Below are 15,738 nucleotides of genomic sequence, written 5' to 3' on the forward strand. Positions count from 1 at the left end.
GCCTCCAACCTCCTGCAGGCACTCAGGAGGCTGACACTCCCTGCTTCTGCATGTAGGTGATAGATTTCCCTCACCCTAAAACAGCTACTATATATAATAGCTGCCATCTTCCCATAATGCCCTGCTCTACATACCTCATAATGCCCTGCTCTACCTCCCTACCTAAAGCCACCCCAAAATGGCTTCTCCCACCAAAGGTCAACTTTCTTCTTCCCAACATGCCCCTATTCCTGCCAAAAGAGTAACCTAATACTTGCTCTCCTCCCAGCAACTAGTGACATCACTGGCTTCTCCTGTCCCTAGCCAGTACCTCACTCAACCCCACCCCAGCTCCTACAAGCCCCACCCCAGCTCATATAAACTGTGCCCCCTGTCCCAGCCATATTGCTTTTGTCTCTCCTTTGTTCAGAGACAGCCAGGCAGATCTATTCCCCTAATAAAGGCTTGTTGTGGCCTGGTCTGGTCTTGGTCTTTGGCCTTTTACCTGACAAGAACATGCTTGAGATTATTGGCACCACCCTTTTGGGGTTTCCCTACAGATAGACCATTATCTCATTGGGGGTGGGTCATCCTCTCCCACTCTCTAAGACTAAGAAGACTAAGGCTACAGATCATTGACCAAGGTTAATGATGTCATCCATACACTCTTGTACTATTGGGTCAATATTTCCTAAGTGATTATTCTTGCAATCCTTTTTTTTTTTTGGTACCAGGGATCAAACTCAGGACCTTGTGCTGGCACGACAGGTGTCAGAACCACTGTGCTAACTCCCCTCCCTGCCCTATACTTGTACTCTTATTGGTTCATTATAGTTTTTACCCACATTGTACCCACCTCTCATGATGTAAGACTCAGATGAGACTTAGCAAAAGTAAAGCCATCTTGTTACAGGCACTCCATCTTGTCCCTGTGGGTTTCAGGTTCACTAAAGGACACAGAGTTCCCGGAATGTATTTGTTTATCTGTTAAGACACCATGGAATGTACCATTGTTTCTGTGTAAAGAACATCCTGTTAGCTAAGTAAAGAACATATGCAAACTCCCCTAACTGTCCCCTAACCGCAAAAATTCTGCTTCTGTAGTTCTGCTTGCTAAGCTCCCCTGCAGCCTCTATAAAACCTTCCAACCCCCTGAGCTTGGGGCCTCTCTAAGCTTGTTGCTTGGAGGGTGCCATCTGGCCAGACTAATAAAGGTCTGTTTTTTTACTATCTCAGTCTGTCCAGTGTGTTTCCTCCCGGGTGATCCTCACTGCAGTCAGCTCCTCGGAGTGTTTGGTAAGGCCCTCGGTCTTACAGTGACTTTGCTCTATAAAACTACCTTTGAGAAGTGGATTCATTGGCAACCCATTCGGGACACCTCCTGCCTCCCAGGAGCTATTCTTTTTGTTTGTTTGTTTTTGGTACCGGGGATCGAACTCAGGTCCTTGTGCTTTCGAGGCAGGCAACAGAACCACTGAGCTAAATCCCTGGTCCTCAGGAGCTATTCTTATTCCCCATTTCTATTCCCCAATACATTTTCCTACTCAGCCTCCATTGCTCCTTAGAATTTATTCTTCAACTTCGGGGAAAACAAACTCAGTGTATCTGACATCTAACATGTTGGGAGTTACATTTATTCCCCCTATATCACTCAGACTCAATTGTTTCTGCTCTGCAAGACCCAGAGCTGACCAAGGTGCATTAGGGATTCAGATGTTCATGTGGTGTCACTTGAGACTCACTTCCTTGTTCTCTTCCCATCTAAGGACCTGCCACCAGCCTCTTTATCTTGTCCTTCAATGAGTAGACAAGAATTCAGGAAAATGTTTCAGAGCCAAAGATAATGAGGATGATGAAGATGCAGAAAAGTAGAAACACACAAAATGATGTTTGTGTGTATTTCACACAACAATTTGATGATTGAACAAATCATAATATTACAAATAAGTAACTTAATAAGATCTCTTGTAGGCAGTTAACAGGGCCAACCCATGAGGAGCCAATATGGAGGACAATCAAGACATTCACTGAAGGCCAAAATTGTAAAAGGAGAGAAACTACCACACCCACAGGCTTTCCCTAAGAATGAATAGCAGTGACTGATATTCTAAATAGGTATCAATCACCTGTGTGGGGGACCAAGATCTTCCAGGAAAGATTCCTGACCCACCCCTTAGCACTGTAAATCCTTGTTCATTCCTTGTATGCTTGCTACATGATTTGTTTCCCCATTGGATCCCCATTTAATCATTACTTAAGCAACTATACTTGTCATCTTATTGGTTGTTCATATTTTGTCCATCTTGTGATTTCTCATTGGATCAATATTACCTGGGTGACTGTACTTGTAATCTTACTGGTTGGTTGTGGTTTTGTCCCACCCCACACCCATCTTGTAAATTTTCATTGGGTCTTATAGTTTTGTCCCACTTTGTACCTGCCTCACCGTATGGCTTTGCTGTATAAAACATTTTTGAAAAGAGGGGTGGGTGGGCAACCCACTTTTCGGTCCCCCTTCTGTCTCTCTTAGAAGCTTTCTTTCTCCCAATAAGTTCTTCTTACTCTTAACTTGCATTGTTCCTAGAATTTATTCTTCAGTTTTAGAGAACATGAACTCATGTTTCTGATACCTAGCAGGTCTGGGAGTTACATCTCTTCCCCCTATGTCAATAAGACTTATATAAAATGCATCTCCAAGAGAATGTATCCTTAGTTGAACTTTAAAAGTGACCCATGATAGTGAACAGCACAAAATGCCAGGTACCTGGGAAGGTTTCCTTGCAGGACCACAAGCTGCCGCAGCACTCACTAGACTGGGTCAGCTGTGGGATTCAGTATTAAATGAGAGTGACCTTTGTAAAGAAAGCTCTTCACTGAAGCTCATCCCATAGATAATATGCAAACTTACTGTCCATTATCGAAAGCTGATCAATCTTGAGGTTAATTCAATGCCAGTCCCTAAAGGACTGACTCTCCTGTATTCCTGAATATGAAACTGCTTACCTTGAAAACTTTCCCAAATACATGTGGGAAAGGAATAAAATATATATATTGAAAAAGAATTATGTTCTGCAGAGTAAGTATGTGCCAATTAAAGGTGGGAAAAGAGGTGCACTGTGCAGAGTGAGAGCCAACCACTGAAAGGCAGAGCACTGTGGGCTTGAGCTCACCTGTGGCCATCTTTTACATCTCCCATTCCTCAGGCTGATGTCAGACCTAGGCTATCCTATTAAAAATCCGCTGGCATTCTGGTTTTTGGGTTTTTTGGTACCAGGGATTGAACTCCAGTCCTTGCGCTTTTGAGGCAGTTGGCAGAACCACTCAGCTAAATCCCAAGCCCATTGCATTCTGAGAAGAATTGAAGATAGCACTTTCTGATTGGTTCCAGTACAGGGCCTGGGCACATATGTCCTGGAACTCTGATCGACAGATCACACCCACTTGCTCTAGAAGTGGAACCCATTGTCTCCAGCATGCTAGGCAAGTGCTGTCTCCATAGTCAGAGAAAGAGCTTTATAACAGTAAAAGAAACTAGACAACCAAGGAGAAAATTATGACTGTAAAAAGACATAGAAGAAAATTTGAATAATTAGAAATGCAGGGCTGGAGATTTAGCTCAGTGGTTCTGCCACCTGCCTTGCAAGTGTGAGGACCCGAGTCCAATCCCTGGTACCAAAAAATAAACAAACAAACAACCCCCCCCCAATTAGAAATACTATGCTCTGGATTGAAGAACTCAATACACAATAAAAAAAATTACATGAGTCAGGAGGATCGAAAGTTTAAGGCTAGCCTAGGCAACATAGCAAGACCCTGTTTCAAAATAAGATTCCATAATAGGGGCAGGCAAGATGGAACTATAGAGATGAACCACACTCTGAATTAAATGGAATCCTTTATTATAAGCTGCCAGATCTAGAGTGGGCTCAGGCCTCCAAAATCTCTGGACAAAGGAAAGGCAGTTTGCAGGGTCTTTTTAAGGGCTCTTCTATTTGGGGAGGGTTAAGGGAGAGGAGGAGCACAAGTGGAATTTCACAGGAGCAGAACTTTGCTAAACTAGTGGGAATTGGGGAAGTTTCACACAGTTTAGTTAAAACAAAGCATCACACAGGTGCTTGAGTCTTCTGTTTACAAGGCAGTAAAAATAACATAGTTGCAGATTCACAGTATGCAGGTGGTTGGTCTGTTAGGCATTAACTGAGGGAACTCCCAAGAGGGGTGGGAGACCACCAGAATCACTCAACTTTACACAAATGGAGTCAGGTTGGCTGTCACAATTCCAGGGAAACACCACAGCATCTAGAGTTTTCAAAGCCCCCCTCTTTTATCTTGGAATTTGGGGATCTTTTAATAACAAAGAGTTGCTTTTTCTACTCTGATCAATGAATTTGTGGTTCAGAAAATAACTGTCCTTTAGTTAAACACAGTTTTGTTTGTTTTTTGCAGAACTGGGGATCAAACTCAGGACCTTGTGCTTGCCAGGCAGGTGCTGGCACCACGGAGCTAAACCTCTGGCCCCACGGTTGCTTTCATTTATTTATTTTAATAAATTTTATTTTATTTTATCCCATTTCTCCCCTCAAGGCCCCTCTCCTCCCTGTGTACAAAAGTTTTGTTTCCATTTTTTCCTTCTAGTTTCACATCCCTTCCTTCCTTTCTCCCTCCCTTCTCTCTTGTTCTCCTTCCCATCTGAACACTTTCTTCCCAGTTCCAATATCCATTATACATCTCAGCCCTTATTTCCACATTCAGTTTCTCACACCAGAGAAACAATGCAATATTTAAACATGTGTCCCCAATTTATTTCACTTAAGAGTATGGTCTCAAGGTCCATCCATTTAGCTATAACTGTCTGAAGCTCATCCTTCTTTATGGCAGAGTAGTGCTCCATTGTATAAAAATACCACATCTTCTTTATCCACTCATCAGTTGATGGGCATTTAGGCTGTTTCTAAGATTTAGCTATTACAAACTGTGCTGTTATAAACATGAGTGTGCATATATCACTGTGATATGATGCTTTTAATTCTTTTGGGAAGATACTAAGAAAAGAGCTGAGTTGAATGGAATCTATAGTTTTAGTTTTTTGAGGAATCTCCACACTGATTTCCACAGTGGTTGCAGCAGTCTATACTCCTGCCAAAAGTGCAGAAGGGCTCCTTTTTCCCCACAGCCCCGCCAGCATTTGTTATTGGTTGATTTCTTGATAGCAGCCATTCTTTCTGGAGTGAGATGGAATCTCAGCATTGTTTTAATTTGCGTCTCTTGAATGACCAGTGATGTTGAACATTTTTCATATGTTTATTTGCCATTTCTAATTCTTTATCTGAGGAGAGTCTTTTCATTTCAGATGCCCATTTTTGCAGTGAGTCTTTAAATTAGAGGAATCTGATTGTTTTGAGTTCTTTATATATTCTAGGCAAGTCCTTTATCTGATGAATAGCTGGTAAAATTTTTCCCACTGTGTTTGAGTGGAGTATGTATCATCCTTCACAGAAACTTATTCAGAAAAGGACAGTCAAGCCCTCACATGGGTGTGGCCTCTGTGGGAGGGTTGGTCTCTGTGACTCTGAGTGGCCGTGACAGCATCTCTCACCTATTAGCCTCAGGTATCACCATCTACAAACAGCTCTGAATACATGTCATCAAAGGGAGTTTCAAGGAAATCACAGGGAAGCAGGTGAAATTCTCAAGCCCATGGCAGCCACAGGTCTGCCTTCCCCAAGAGGTAGGGTGGCTGAGCATGTGCCTGGGCGGGGAAAATCCTGTGCTGATGGAGCAGGAGTGCAGGTTCAAGCCTAGCCTGGCTGACTTAGTAAGACTCTGTCTCAAAACTAAGAAAGAAAGAAAAAGAAAGGAAGAAAGGAAAGAAGGAAGGAAGGAAGAAAGAAAGAAAGAAAGAAAGAAAGAAAGAAAGAAAGAAAGAAAGAAAAAGAAAATAGGCTGGAGTATAGCTTATGTATCTCAGTGGTAGAGTATTCCTGGTTTCTATCCCCAGCACTGCAGCAGTAATAATAATATAGTAATAATAATGTCTGAATGGCATCAGGGACCATGGAGGCACAGTAACTGGCATCAGGGAGACTATGTCATCAGAGGCCCTGGTTGAATTTTCAGGTGCTGCTGGTGCACACAAACAAAAGAAGTCAGCTTGAGACTGTCAACATCGCAGATGCAGGCATGCTGAATATGGGAACATGGGAATAAAGGTTTTAATCCACCAGCACGGAATTCCAGTGTTGTGGATTTTGTTGGGAGTAACTGAAAAACTCACAGGAGACTGAGGAACAAGGGTAAAACAACAAAATTTATTTGCTAGCAGGCCAGCCCCACAGGAACATGCCTTCAAGGGCTGACCCTGGGACACATTGAAGGCTTACATTTATACTTTAAACTAGGTCTAGTCATGTGATTTAAGAAAGCTTAACGTCTATGCATATTTTTACTTGTGAGGCATGGTTACTGTTATGCAATTAGGCAAGGTTGCAGGCAGTGGCTCATCTCATGCCCACAAACTTGTGGTTAATGGAGAAGCATCTTGTATTGTTTTTCTGAGAAGTGAAATAATATTCTAAGAAGCAAAACATGCAAGCAAAACAAGTTACAGAAACAGAACGAGGCAGGCAGTTATTCTATATTATTTTATACTTTCCTTAACATTCCCTCATTTGTTTTGATTCATGATGATTCTTCATCAGTGACATTATGAATGTCCCTGTACTTTACATATCTTGTGGAGATTAACATTTGGTAGTTTTCAATAGAGATTATTCTCTATGTGATGAACTTGGTTACCTAATTAATAATGCAGGGGTCTATTGTAGCTAAGGCTAGCAAAGTGAGTAGTGGTCCAGCAAAGACCCTTAACCATGATTTTTATTTAGATAGGGTTCAGTTGTACCATGAATTTGAATTTTTAGTGTCAAATTGTTTTCCCATTTTGTCTAACTTCCTTTTAAATTCATCCATATTTCATTACTATTTCAGACTTATTGGTATAATAACAGCATTTTTCCCTAGATATAAGAAATTCCCCCATGTCTTGTAGTTAGTAAAATTCAGTGTCCTTTTATTTTGTAACACCACGTCTGTCAAGGAGTTAATTTGCCCTTGGAGTGTTAGGATAGAGGCTCTTACCTCCTCCAGACTTTTTTTTACTTTTTTTCCTAAAGACAGGTACTGTTTTTGTCCCAGACCAAGAGCTGTTTCCCCTAGGGCAAGGCTTCCAGCCATGGCTAATCCTGTCATTATGGGGACAAGGATAGGGTCCTTTTTTGTTGTTGTTGAGACCTTTGATTGTGTCAATTTTGAGAGGTACCTTTGTCATGTCAGTCAGTGTGTAGACTGACAACCTGGGAATTAAGACTTCTAAGGCACAGAGCCCATGGATTCTGGGGGAGAACACTCTATAAACGCCATCTTTACAAATAAGAAGGTCCCTTCAGGAGCAGGAACATTATTATCCCTGTACACAATGATATTTGTACACTTACAGGTAGCCTTCAGGTGTAGTTTGTTTTTAAGAAGGCAGGAAGGGCTGGAGATTTAGCTCAGTGGTTTCTCCACCTGCTGCACAAGTGCAAGGACTCAAGTTTGATCCCTGGTACCAAAACAAAAAACAAAAAGAGAAGGCAGGTACAGGACCAGAGCACAAGGTGCCAAGTTCAATCCCCAGTACCAAAAAAAAAAAAAAAGAAAGCAGGTACTCTTACTTATGCCCGCAGTAGGCTTTTTAATTAGCAGGGCTGAGGGCCCTAAGGTCAGGTCCCTGACCATAGTGTTATTCACTGTAATACCAAGAGCCTGGTATGACATTTGGCTTAAGGGGGCACAGATCCAGCAATCAGAAGTTTTTTCTGGGTCTGCTGCTAATAGGAGCTGGTGGATGCTATTGTTTGGACCATATCAATAGCTGTGTAACTGGTCTGGTTTTTAAAAAATTTGTTTAGCAATTTTAGAGATGGGCCTTTTTTCACAGTGGTCCTATCAGTGGTCCCGACCTTTTTTTATGAGCATGGTCCAACCTATAGGGATTTCTTTAAAATTTAGGGCTGGGGATTTAGCTCAGTGGTTTCACCACCTGCCTCACAAGCGGAAGGACCCAAGTTTGATCCCCAGTACCAAAAAAAAAAAAAAAAAATTGAATTGCCACCAGGAGTGGGACCAGCAAGTGGCATGGGCAGCACCCGGGGGAAGTGCTCAGGAAGATGTCTGGGGAATTGAACATTAACATCAAGGAAGCTTGATGGCATCCAAGTACTTTCATGGGATGAGCCAATCATTTCTTCACTGTGCCTGACCCCAGGAATATTTTGTTATCAAATGAACAACTAGACAATGCCAGAAAAATAATACATGATTATAGACAAGGAGTTATTCCTCCAGGTCTTACAGAAAATGAATTATGGTGAGCAAAATACATCTATGATTCTGTTTTTCATCCTGACACTGGTGAAAAGATGATTTTGATAGGAAGGATGGCAGCTCAGGTTCCAATATCACAGGCTGCATGATGACATTTTATAGGACCACCCCTGTAGTGCTGTTCTGGCAGTGGATTAACCAGTCCTTCAATGCAGTCATTAATTACACCAACAGAAGCGGAGATGCCCCACTCACCATAAAAGAGTTGGGAACAGCTTATGTCTCTGCAACAACTGGTGCTGTGGCAACAGCCCTAGGACTTAATGCATTAACCAAGCATGTCTCACCACTGATAGGGCGTTTTGTCCCCTTTGCTGCTGTAGCTGCTGCTAATTGCATTAATATTCCATTAATGAGGCAAAAGGAACTCAAAGTTGGCATTCCCGTCACCGATGAAAATGGGAACTGCTTGGGTGAATTGGCAAATGCTGTGAAACAAGCCATCACACAAGTCATTATCTCCAGGATTCTCATGGCAGCCCCAGGCATAGCCATCCCTCCATTTATCATGAACACTTTGGAAAAGAAAGCCTTATTGAAGAGGTTCCTGTGGATGAGTGCACCTATACAAGTTGGATTGGTCAGCTTCTGTTTGGTGTTTGCCACTCCCCTGTGTTGTGCTCTGTTTCCTCAGAAAAACTCCATGTCTGTGACAAGCTTAGAGGCTGAGTTACAAGCCAAAATCCAAGAGAGTCATCCTGAATTACAACGCGTGTACTTCAACAAGGGATTGTGAAGTAGAGGAAGACACCTGGATGGCTAATCCTGCCACCTGCAAACCTGGCAAAGCCATGTCCAGGAGGAAAATCCTGTTTGATATGGGTTCTCCCAGTTTAAAGAACCTTTTGGAGATACACATTAGCCTTTTAGAATAAAGCTGCTACTTATAACACAGCATCTGGTGTGGGCTGGGTGCCTGGTACCTTTTGGTTCCCTTACATTTGAATCATGTTGTGATTTTCAGAAATATCCTTCCTGCAGCTTTTATGGTAACTGTTTTTCAAAGACAATATCCTATCCCTATGCCAGCAATTTAAAAAGCACTTCTAGGTATAGAGTAGGTGCTCAGCATATGCTCCTCAGTAAATACCTATTGATCAGTGAAAAGATAATCTGTTCAAAGTAATGAATCTCATTCCCACTTCTGTTTCAGATCAAGGAGGTCTCAGCAGGGAATTAGAAAAATGCAAAAGCTCTGGGACCAAATGTAAAAATTTAAATACCAGGGGAACTTGCTTTGAGTTTGTGCTGTTAGCAAGCCCAAAGTAGATGCTGGAGGGTTTGGTTTGGTAGAGTAAAAGCTCCTTCATATCCTCCTGGAAGTCACAGTCATAAACCGAAGCAATGCGCCTTCCCTGCTATCAACACTTGGTGGATTTTCCTGGTTAGCTTTTAAATTTTGTTTTACATCCTTGCAGTTACTGACTTTATATAGCTATTTCCATCAAACAACCAACTTACCTAAATTTACAAATGTCAAATTTTAGAAGTATATTCAATAATACTGCTGTGTGACTTGAGTAAACCTGGTTTGTTGGATTTTTTTAGAAGTGTGGCTACAGTTCCAGTTCCCTACATACCTTTTCCTTGCCATCCTTATATATCTCCTTGGCTTTCAAAAAGATACAAAAATAATACATCTATGAATCAGCAACAGTAAATTTTACTTGAATGTTGTTTATTACATTCCACCCTGTTTGAAAATAATGAACCCATGTACCACTGTTTACATCACTGTAATAATTTTACATATGATATATTTAATGTAACATTGCTTCAAGCCTATTCAATGTCATATGCAAGGCAGTTGTTCATTGAGCATAGATCATTGTAATTTGGAGATTTGTAAGTGAAAAATATTTAGAAACTATTTAGTTTTGATGAATCATTTTTCCCTCCCTAACAATGTGTCCAGACTGAATTTCCTCATAAGGAAAAACTGGTGTGCCTTGTGTCTCGTGTTTCTCTTTTCTCTGAAAGGATTAATGGATCTGAAGCTCTGAGCCCTGATGCCACTAGAATTTTCTCATTTAGATTTGCTGTCAAATCATTGAAAGCAAAATGGCTTCCCCATGACATTCTGACCTTGGATGTATTTTGCTTCTCTTTAAAAAGTAGTTAAAAGTCTGAAATCCAAGTCTGATCTCTGTAAGGTGCTTAACATGCACTCAGTAAAAAGCTAACATTTTTGAGGCCTGCCAGACCCATCCAGCTACTCTCAGTCCTAACCCCTAGCTAATTTGTAGCTCCACTGCAGAATGTTAACCATAAAGTGAAACTTTAATGACTGGTAGGAAGATTGGCAAACTCACCAAAATTTTACACACACTGGGAAGATATAACCAAAGCATAGTTATTAAAGGCATAATGATTATAGAGCTGTGTCTTTTAAGACTTGTGCATTGAAGCTTCAGACTCTTAATGCTTTTCTATAGAAATATTAACTGTGTATAATGTTTTATTAAAAAAAAAAAGAACAAATTGTTGTGCCCAGATTGCGAAGTCCCCAAAGACCACCAAGGAGCCGATTCCGATGCAAACGCACGAGGGTCGTTTATTCAAACTCGAGCAGGGACTCTCAATTGTCACCAATGCAGCGGATCAAGATCAAGAGCCCCGAATTTTAAATTAGTGGGGTTTTTTATAGAGGTTACAGCAAGGTTTGGAGATTTTTCACTTAGCAGTTACATGATTGGTTGACAATTAGCGAGCATGAAGTGTACATTTTTGATTGGCCAGGTGCATGGGGGGGGGGGTTGAGGGGCGGTTACATGTAGGTTTTAGGAGGGAAATGAGGGGCAAAGGTTGGTGGTCGACTGTCATGTACTGATGGTCAGCAGGCACACTATTAGTCACGACCATTACGTACTGACAGTCAGCACATCTACAGATTGTTCTATGGATAGGGGGCCCGGAAAGTTTATTTCCTGGGCAAACAGATGGCTGAGTAATTAACTTAGGAACTTTGGTTTGTTACAGACTGTATCTTTTGTCCCAGAGCAAACACATTTTAACCATTAATTTGAGAGGCTAGGGGAATGGTGGATTTTAGCAAAATGGAGTCGCTTTGGTCTCACATTATGAACCAAGATTAGAAATCTTCACTGATCTCTTAAGAAAATCTTTTCCAGGGCTGGACATTTAGCTCAGTGGTTTTGCTGCCTGCCGTGCAAGCACAAGTACCCAAGTTCAAAGTACTTTCCCCAGTACCAAAAAAAAAAAGTACATCAAGAAAATCTTTTCTGAAGAAAAAAACCCACCTTAAAGTGCAATAAGCTTGTAAAGGTAAATAGTTATTAACATTTCTATTGATATGATATAAAGAACTGCAATGTAAATATCTACAGACTGGCAGTTTTATTTCAGTGTTAACACGATGTCTTGCCAGTGTTGAAGTCAATGTATTATTTCAGTTCAACTGGATGAAATGTTAAACTTAAAATGAAAAAAAAAATTGAATCGCCACCAGTCTCCCAATCCAATGTCAATTTGTAGCCAATGACATTTTAGCCATTTTGGGTCCCATGGGTCTTTTAAGTGATATTTTATGGGTACACAGTGGCCTTGTTGGCATGTCTGACAATTTAGGATTGATTAATGGACTAGGGCTGTGGATTGTATTTTGATTGTCACCTTCTGCCAGTACATAGATAGGCCCTTTTTTACTACAAAGAGTCTTTTCTCTTTTATAGCCTCCACAATAAGTGACTCCTGGCCACCCATAATGTTTTCAGGGACAAGCATTGAAAACTAAATCCATGGGGTATCTCTCTGGCTCCCACCTGACAACCTTAATGAGCTTAGTTTGTATATCAAACTTTATGTTCCTTGGTTTATAAACACTCAGCTTAAAGTCCTAGTATCCTGTCAAAACTGCAGTGCCCATAAAGAGGCTTACTTCAAGCAGGATAAAAAGATTAGGATATCCTGTGTACCTAGATAGCATAAGAAAAGACAACATTTTTCCTTTTTGTTCCAATGGATGGCTACCAGGTCAATACCAAATATCAGGATGATACACAGGATTAATATCAAAATGAATAAGGCAGGGAAAGATATAGTCCATAAAGGGGCACAGTTACTCAGCTTTATGTATGATGGTCCTCAGTCTTTAGCTGTGTGTCACCCGTCAGCCTCCAGACTGATGGTTGCAGAGCTTTGAGTGTGTTCTCTCTTGATGGTAGTCTTTAGAGGGTTTTTAGGGTCTAGCATTCATTTTTAATTTTTTTTAGGGGGCACTTTTTTCACCCGAGAATGATGTATCCATGGATGAATTTCTGTGACCTTTAGGGCTGAGGGAGTAACCATAATTGTCACATAGGGTCTTTTTTAATAGGGGAGAGGGGCTTTTTGTCCCAATCTTTTGCTAACACTAGATCTCCAGGCTCATACTGGTGAGCACGTGTTACTGTAGATATGGTTTCCCTTTCATGTATATAATCCTGATCTGGGTAAGAATCTTACTTAGGGCCATCATTTGGTGTTTTATCTTAACAGTATGTATTTTTCTAGGATCTCCCTTTAGAGTCTTGATCAAAGGGAGAGGTCTTTCAAACAGGATCTCAAATGGGGTGAAGTTCTTTTGGTTTGAGGTATTTTTTTTATCTTTATTAGGGCTAATGGTAAGAGTTTAGTCCAAGGTAACTGGGTTTTTAAAGTGAATTTAAGCACAAGGACCCAAGTTTGATCCCCGGTACCAAAAAAAAAAAAAAAAAAGTGGTCTTTTAAATTGAATTTAGTCAAGGTTAATTTTAGCGTTCTGTTAATTTCCCCTGCTTTTCCTGAACTCTGGGGTCTGTAAGCAGTGTGCAGTTTTTACTTTATCTGTAGGAGTTCAACGAGTTTTTGGATTACTTTGGCTACAAAGGCAGGTCCATTATTACTTTTAATACTCAGAGGGAGTCCATATCATGGAATTATTTCTGTCAACAATGTTCTGTACACTTTAGAGGCTTTTTTTGACCTCATTGGAAATGTTTCTATCCAACCAGAGTAGGTACAAATCAGGACCAAGAGATACTTATAGCCCCTTGACAGTCTCAGCTCTGTGAAATCAATTTGTATGTCCTTAAATGGTTGGGATCTGTGGGCTTGGATGTCTGGAGGTAATTTTGGTTTTGGGGACAGTTCCATCCTTGTACAGGTCATGTACCTTGAACAAATGGAGGCACAGATGTTTGACAGCTTTGAAATGTAAAAATATCTTTTAAGTAGGTTATACAGGGTGGTTTTTCCAGCATGTATCCCTTGATGGTAGTGGGCTACCCACTGATAACTTGATTCCTTGGGCACTACTGCTCTCCCATCTGGAAGGATCCATACTTTATTTCTTAGATGAGATCCTTGTTTCTGGGCCCATTGGGTTTTTTGGGGGGGTCATATCTGAATCCTGTATTAAGTTGATTAGGCATTTCTTTTGTTTTTTCCTGCAGGATGGAAAGCAGTGTAGCAGGGTTTTTTCTTTTTATTTTTTTTGTACCAGGGATTGAACTTGAGTCCTTGAGCTTGCACAGCAGGCAGTGAAGCCATTGAGCTAAATCCCTGTCCTGCAGGGGTTTTTTGTGAGAGCAGTAGCTTTTGTTTTAGAGTTTGCTTTGCCATTTCCTCTTGCTATTGGAGTGGGGTTTTTTTTGGTGTCCTTTGTAGTGCATGACTGTTACCTTGTTTGGTTTATATATAGCTTCTAGGAGTTTTAAAATTTTATCTTTATTTTTGACATCTTTTCCTTTTGTTGTGAGATGAACCATAGCAAAGGCATACCTTGAGTCTGTATAGATATTTACATTTTTTTCTGGCCAACAAAGTGTCTGGGTTAGTGCCCAAAGTTTTGTTCTTCATGTTGACCATCCCTGAGGAAGGGGTCCAGCTAGGATCACCTATTCCTCCATGGTGACTTTAAATCCAGCTCATCAGCTTCCATTTTCCATGAAGCTACTTTCATCCACATACAGGATGTACTCAGTATGTGGAAGTGGGGTCATCTGAAGATCTGGTCAAGTGTAGCATAATTTTTTTTGTCAGGCTGATGCAGTCATTTTCAGGGGCTCCCAATTCTGTGGGCAGGAAGGTAGCTGGGATTAATGTCTTTACCATTACAACATTGAGGTGAGGATTTTTACACAGCAGGGCTTGGTACTGTATCAGTCTGCTATTTGAAAGCCATTTTTGACTTTTGGTGTTTAAGAGTTCAACAATTGTATGAGGTAAATGCACTGTCAGATCATGGCCAAGAGTCAGTTTGTTTGTTTTTTTAATCAAAGTGAAAGTTGCTTGTCATAGCCTGTAGGCATGGGGGCCAATCTCTGGCCACTGGGTCTAAAGCTTGAGATAAGTAAACCACAGGGCAACTTTAGGGTGCCATCTTTTGGGTGTGTACCCCTATTGATGTGTGATTTTTTTTTTCATGTAGAGGTCAAATGGACAGGATGTGTCTGGAACTTTCAATGTAGGAGCTTTACTCAGCTTATTTTTTAATTTTTTGAATGTCTGTACTTGTTCTAGGTCCCATTTAAGTTTGGCATTGTTTGTCAGCTTTTCTCTCAGCATGTCATATAATAGCCTGGCAATATTGGCAAATCCCGGGATCCAGTTGTGACAGAACCCAGCCACTCCCAAAAACTCTCTCAATATTTTTACAGTCTTTGGTTGTGGTATGGAGTAGATCACCTGTTTTTTCTCTGGACCCAAAATCCTCTGATTTTCTCAGAGGTCAAATCCCAAGTATTGAACCTTTGTTTGGCAGATTTGGGCTTTTTTTTATGATACCTTGTAACCAGCTTTTTAAAGGAATCTTGAGTTTCTTAGTCCCCTTCCAGTAATCTGTTTTTGTCAGCAGGTCATCTACATATTGTATTAGGCAACAATTATATTTTTTATGGGAGAATCTATGGAGGTCAGAGGCCAAGGCTTCTCCAAAGAGACTGGACATATTTTTAAATCCTTGTGGCAGGTGAGTCCATGTCAATTGTCTTATTTTCTGTTGTGGGGTCTTCCCATTCAAAGGCAAAGATTGACTGGCTCTGAGGTGCTATCCTCAGACAGAAAAAGGCATCTTTTAAGTCCAAGCATGTGAACTATTTATATCCATTGGGAATTAGTCCCAACAGGGTGTAGGGATTGGGTATTGTTGGATGGAGGGTCATCACTGCCTGATTAACTGCCCTTAAGTCTTGCACTGGTTGGTACTTGCCATTAGGCTTTTTTTTTTACTGGCAATAGTGGGATGCTTTGGGCCGGGGATTTAGCTCAGTGGTTCTGCCACCTGCCTTGCAAGTGCAAGGACCCAAGTTCGATCCCCAGTACCAAAAAAAAAAAAAAAAAATAGTGGTATGTTTT

The 15,738-nt window shown here is 41.0% G+C and overlaps 1 pseudogene; it reads left to right on the top strand.

Annotated features, from left to right (window-relative positions):
* The first annotated feature begins 8,186 nt into the window (after positions 1 to 8,186).
* Positions 8,187 to 9,182, top strand: LOC101717787 (sideroflexin-1 pseudogene; annotated as a pseudogene).
* Positions 9,183 to 15,738: the final 6,556 nt, after the last annotated feature.

Source organism: Heterocephalus glaber, unplaced genomic scaffold (assembly GCF_053883595.1).
Source record: "Heterocephalus glaber isolate CG9 unplaced genomic scaffold, H.glaber_assembly_v1.0 deba00001733, whole genome shotgun sequence".
Classification (NCBI taxonomy): domain Eukaryota; kingdom Metazoa; phylum Chordata; class Mammalia; order Rodentia; family Bathyergidae; genus Heterocephalus; species Heterocephalus glaber.